Source organism: Cupressus sempervirens, chromosome 9, assembly GCF_028749045.1.
Source record: "Cupressus sempervirens isolate cs-2001-9-10 chromosome 9, ASM2874904v1, whole genome shotgun sequence".
Lineage (NCBI taxonomy): Eukaryota > Viridiplantae > Streptophyta > Pinopsida > Cupressales > Cupressaceae > Cupressus > Cupressus sempervirens.
In genome coordinates, this window is record NC_143126.1 from 755,184,730 (window position 1) to 755,190,806 (window position 6,077).

The 6,077-nt window shown below is 33.8% G+C and overlaps 1 pseudogene; it reads left to right on the plus strand.

The window, feature by feature from the left end:
* The first annotated feature begins 2,972 nt into the window (after positions 1 to 2,972).
* LOC149540877 (uncharacterized) lies at positions 2,973 to 5,831 on the plus strand (annotated as a pseudogene).
* Positions 5,832 to 6,077: the final 246 nt, after the last annotated feature.

The window sequence follows — 6,077 nt, forward strand, 5'->3', positions numbered from 1 at the left end:
GTGGATGTATACCATAAGAGATGAGACACAAAAGGTTTGCCTAAACCCATTGCCACCCCCTCTTGCTTGACTTCTTGACCTACTTCCCCAACCACATCACATCTCCCTATAGACAATTATCATCGTGTGGAATTAGGCAAAGGTTATAAGGGGTTAAGAACATTAAGAATACTTGAGATACTAAGACAAGTCGACTGGACTTTTTCTATAAGAAGTTGCATTTGCAACAACACATAGTCCTCGTTGTTGTCCTTACATAATGATATCTAGGATATCTAATTTTTCTTGCTTTCATGTTTGGTATTGATAATGAAAAAAAATGCCTGAATTTGAGCTTGCTACTTTGAACAAGATGAAATTCACCCAAAAGGATTAATTTCTATACCAGTATTTTGCTGATGCAATTTCTAACTAAAACCATTTTATTCATTTCTTTCCCATTTCATTATGTATCAAAACCTCCACCATTCCCAGTTTTCATTGTGCTTTTTCATGTTTGATAAAGCTTTTGCTCCCATATTTCTACCAAAGCCCAAAATCCATGTCCAATCCAAATCCTCAAATTTCTGAGCTAGCACAACTTTCTTAGACCCCCAATATAGCCAACTTGAATAATGAAAGACATTAACCAACTTTCAACAAAATAAATAAATGCATTGGATCAAAACATGGTAGTTGACTATTTCTTCAAGGTCTGTTATACAATGACCTAGATCCACAATTCAAAGACGAGCTTTATTTGAAACCCAAAAATTTGTATTCAATGGGATATTTGCATTGAGTTTGCCAAGTAGATAAGCATTATTGACACCAACTGCATAGAAGGTCAAAAAAAGAAAGTGATATCTGATATCCCATGCACATGTGGAGGTGTTACCACACTTAAAAGGAGGTCATGACCTCTACTCAAACTTGTGATATAATCTCATCAAAGACTGTACCTATTATTAAATTGGTTTCATATTAACAATATCTTGATGATGGTCCATCTAGTGCACATTGCTTCCCTACATGTGCATCCTCATCTCATGCTGATTTCATTGTGTTAAACCCCCAATTATCTATGGTGATGTCAGCTGCCCAAAGCTAATGACTGTATTTTGGTCAAAGTATTCCCAAAGTCTTACTAACTGCCCAATAAAGGGAATGCTTACTAGTCCTATGAAAATTCTGAATTGGTCCTTTGTAAGAAATGATCAACCGAGGTAAGTATGATATATTATTGACTTTTAATTGTTATATACCATTGGAGTTGATTTCCTACTCATTATTTCTAGTTCTTTTTCTATTATGTTGAATTGGTCAACAATATATAGGAATTGTGGATGTGCTTTTTTCAGATTGCCACATCCAAAACTAGGCAATCTGTAATAATCTCTACTGGATTTAAGTTAAATTATTGAGTTAAACATTGTCAAGAAATTTTTTCAAATAGTTTGTAATACCTCCAACATTTGAGAATCACATATTATGGTTCCACTCTTTGCTATTAATGGGCTTAAGGTTAGGAACATGTCAAACAAGATGCTAACGCACTCAATCTAATCTAGACTTTGAGGCTAAATACAAGCTTATAAAAACATTATATTCATACTATAATTTCCAAGTACTTAAACTAGGGTCTAAAAATATGATTCATTCATTTAATAGCATCAGATTTAATCAATGAACATTACAGAGGAAGGAGAGAATGAACAAACCCAACTCTGATGGATGTTGTTAGTGTGTCTTGGAACTAGTAACCACAAATCAAACTACCATTGATGTCAGTACACAACTCAACTGTCATCTACTACTAAAATCTAAACATTGAAGAGAACTCAACTCCTACAGTGGGTGTGATTAAGCCGTGACCATTAGGAGTAGTTCTCTTGAGTGAGTCAGTACCTAAGTTGGTGTAGGGGATGTGGCCCAGAATGTCTCCTCATTGAAAGTCCAGCAACCAATGACTTTTCCCCTAGTTGTGAAACTTGAGACAACTACTATGGAAGCCCAACTCCTATGTTGTCTGCTGCAATGTGCAGTCTCTAGAATACCATGGTGATGATAACCCGTACGGTGATGCCTCTCTTATATATGTCCTCCAAAAATGAGAAGGGAATGATTTCAAATGGTGAGGGGCATATATTTTAATAGCATCAGCCTGTGACAGTAATAAAATGACCTTAATAGACTATAAAGTATATGTCAACCCTCAAAAAATTACATGCACTCACTTGCAATCCTGAATCTGAGCATTGTCTTACGTACCTAGCTAACTACTACTCACACATATTGTTGACCAATCAATAAATTCATTTTTTTTTAGTTAATTTTGACTATACATACCTCTAATCTGACCAACTAGGGTCAATATCCTTCTTTTCCAATTTAAAATATAGAGAAATGATGCAAAAATTTAGGATATTTATGTTTTTGTAACATCTAGACTATATGAGATGCTAGAGAGTAAGGACCAAGATCCATGGTTGGTTCTATGGATCTACTCATACCAGAGATATCTCTACATGATTGTTTGGGGTTTGTGGATACTCATTGTTTGGAGATTTTATCATCAAGACAAAACAACATCATAGATTATAATCATACTCTGAATTCTAATTTTTTGATCTAATATTGAGCAATTTGTCTATTTGTGCCTCCTAATCAATCTTTAACTATACATTTCAAACAAAATATTGCAAGGAAGAAGATTATCTAGATAGTTAATGATTTGATCAAGAAAATGCCTTTGAATTATTTTGAACTTCCATTTCCCAATGATACCCAGCTTTGATATAGATTCTAACTAGTTTTTTTGTTGCACTAGTAGAGTCTTCTATGATTTTTGTTATAAATTTCAATCACTATTGACATCCATAAATTCTCTACTCAAAATACACATATTGAATTTGGTGTATTGGTCTAAGATATTTGAAAGGTATGAGCATTGCTTGTGCTAACTCGAAATGCCTGTGTATTTGTGAGGTACAATGAAGCATAAATTGTTTGTTATCTCATTGAATAAACTTGCACTGGAAAAGGATATTGAGGAGGTTATTATTTTATGAAACATGTACTTTTATATAAGCAGAAGTGATCATTGGTTCATCTTTGATGATTGGATTTTCTTTGCAACTTGCAAGTCTTATATCATACTCATCATGTTTTCTTTCTCTTACTATCAATAAATATATGGGGTGGGTAAATTGAAATATTATGGTTCCTTTTCTAATATTTAAGGCATATATGGTACTAATAATCTTTATAAAGTCTTTCACAAGTACAGAATGCATTGGTCAATGAGCAATATGGATAATTGAAATTTTATAATATTGGGCATGGTAGTTTAGTGTTGATGCTCACAAAATCCTTTATTTTTTTGACAGATAGATCTTTGTTGAATTTGGTCCTATTGATGACATAGATATCATGAAAGATGAATAGAAATAGAAAAAAGGTGAGGAAACTTTTACTATTTTTAATAGTTTGATTCATAAAAATGTTTCAGGGTTAATATTGTCTTTGTCAACTATTAAATTATTTGTGTAGCATGTGCACTTGTTAACTAGATAAATGGATGTAGCAGCTATTAACAAATTACATGGAGCTTTCACAATGAAGGTAAACATTGTGTTTTCAATTGCTAATATTTGTGTCAGTGGGTATGTAATTTTGATATAGTTCTCAAATGTAAACTACACTTTAGCCTTGTGAAAATGTACTTTTTTAGGGATGCAATCAACCTTTGACTATACAGTTTGTAGAGCCTAAAAGAGCCAAAGTTGGAGATGCAAGGTACAAACTTCTATTTATCTTATCACCTAAAACATGTTACATCAATATGTATCTTGAAATACTAGTGTATTCCCAACTTATTTTAGGTGTTAATTTTTTTTTTATATTATCTAGAAATGGCCCTATGTTTGGAGCACCAAGCTTTGGTGTTGAACAGTAGAGGCCATTTGGATCTAGGTAAGCCATAAATAATCTAATGTGTTTGATTTGGAGGCTTCAAATAATGTATTTAGTAGAATCATTTGTGATTCTCATGTAGAACTATTGTGAGTGGTGTAGGCCACATAGGAGGACAAGGTGCACCTAGAAACTAGCCGCCCATGGGTGTAGAAAATATGAGAATACCATCCCCACAAGTTGGATAGCATCCATATGGAAGATGATCAACTCCTAGTGGAAGATTATGACTTGTAGGAGGACATTCACCATTGTTAAGGCCATTCGAGTATTACTTTGTTGATTATATTATTTATATATATTATTAACATTTGGGAGTTTCTAGTAATATTTTTAAGGAGATTTGTATCATTGTTTAATATAGACATCAATTGTGATGTATAGGTTGGATCTACCAGTTGCCCCTAGATTTTAGTAAATGGCCCTGTTGAAGGGCCTCTTCATGTGTCCACTCTAGTAGAAGGCTTTGTAAGGGTGACTGCCCCTTCTCTATAGCACGTACATTTTTAGATTTTTCTTTTTCTTTTTTTGTATCAACTAATCGGTATGATACATTTTAAATTGATAAGTTTTGACAAGGATTTGCATTTTTTGGTTGCCTGTAGAAATGGTTTGGATAGTATTTTGTTTATGATATTTAGTGATGTGTTGGGTGTTGTCCTTGATATGGCTAAAATTCATCTTCTCTATAGTATCAGAATCAAGTTCAAGGTTGGTTACCACTAGTACAACAAACACACCAAATGCAGCAACAGTTGCAGCCATCATTCCAAAATCAACATCAATCCACGCAATCTCATTCAAAGTTGCAAAAATTGCAGCAATTATTGAATTTGCAACAATATGGTCAACATGTGCAATCCTCTCAAGTACATAGTCAACAACCAACACAATCTCAATTAAAAATGTAGGCCCAACCATCTTTACAAAAATATTGTCAACATGTGCAACCACATGCCCAACAACCCACATAATTTCCTTCACAATTGTAGGCCCAATAGTCTTTGCAATAGTATGGTCAATAGTTGCAATCTTCACAATAATATGTTCAACAAACCCCATTTTTCCATGCACCAAATTCATAACAACCATCTAAATATGGGCAATTTCATGTTTCTTAGTCTCTAATCTAGCCAAATGTTGCTTCCTCTCTTTAGCAAATTCCTTCCCAACCTCAGCAACTATCACAATAGCAATCAATGCAGAAACTATCACAACAACGGCTCTCTAATCAACTATTACAATAGCAAGTGCCTATTGTGCAAAGCAATGTTCAACCCCAACAACACCTTTCATTTCAATAATAGATCTAGTTGCCTCTGGTACTAGCACCTTTAGCATAGGCCTCAACTCAATCCCAACTAAAACCACTCTTGATGTGCCCTCAGTAAAAGAAAGTGCATGATAAACATTGCTAATAAATGTAATGACTCAAACTAGTTCAGTGAATGTGAAATATCTTAAGAATACTTATTCATGATTTTCATTTTTTAGGGTTATTATCAAGTGGCTCCGAAACAATAATCTAGACTACAACAAGTTAGTAATGCATTTATGACTTGGCTATTGATTTATTTAGAGTTGTTAATGTGGTATAATATTAGCATTGTTATATGTTGTTGATAAATCCATGGAGATTCTTAGCATAGTCACAAAGAATTGTGACAACTAGCTCCACCAGTGCACTTTATGCATCTGCTGAAACCAAGACTACTACAGTTGTCACACCAGTTAGTGCCCCTAGTTCTGCACTGCTGACTTGTGTTTGGATAGGGCATACTTCTCTAGAGGGATACAAGTATTATTATAATAGTGTGACAGGTGAAAGCAAGATTCTAAGAAACATTATTTTATTCAATCTTGTTAGCTTCACTTGAAAATTTATGATTAATGTTAGACATTTAGATTATGCAACTTTCTCATAAGAGGCCACTCTTTTCACTTAAAATGCTATCTTTTGAAAGAAAAAAAATGATATAGTTTCTTATGGTTTCCAATTTATGTTATCGTGTAATTAGTAGTCATGCTGAAAAAAATTGAGCAACAAAAGAAACTATTGCATCCTCAGCCATAGCTACAACAACCTCATCAACAACAAAAGCCTCAAATGTTGCAACCCCAAT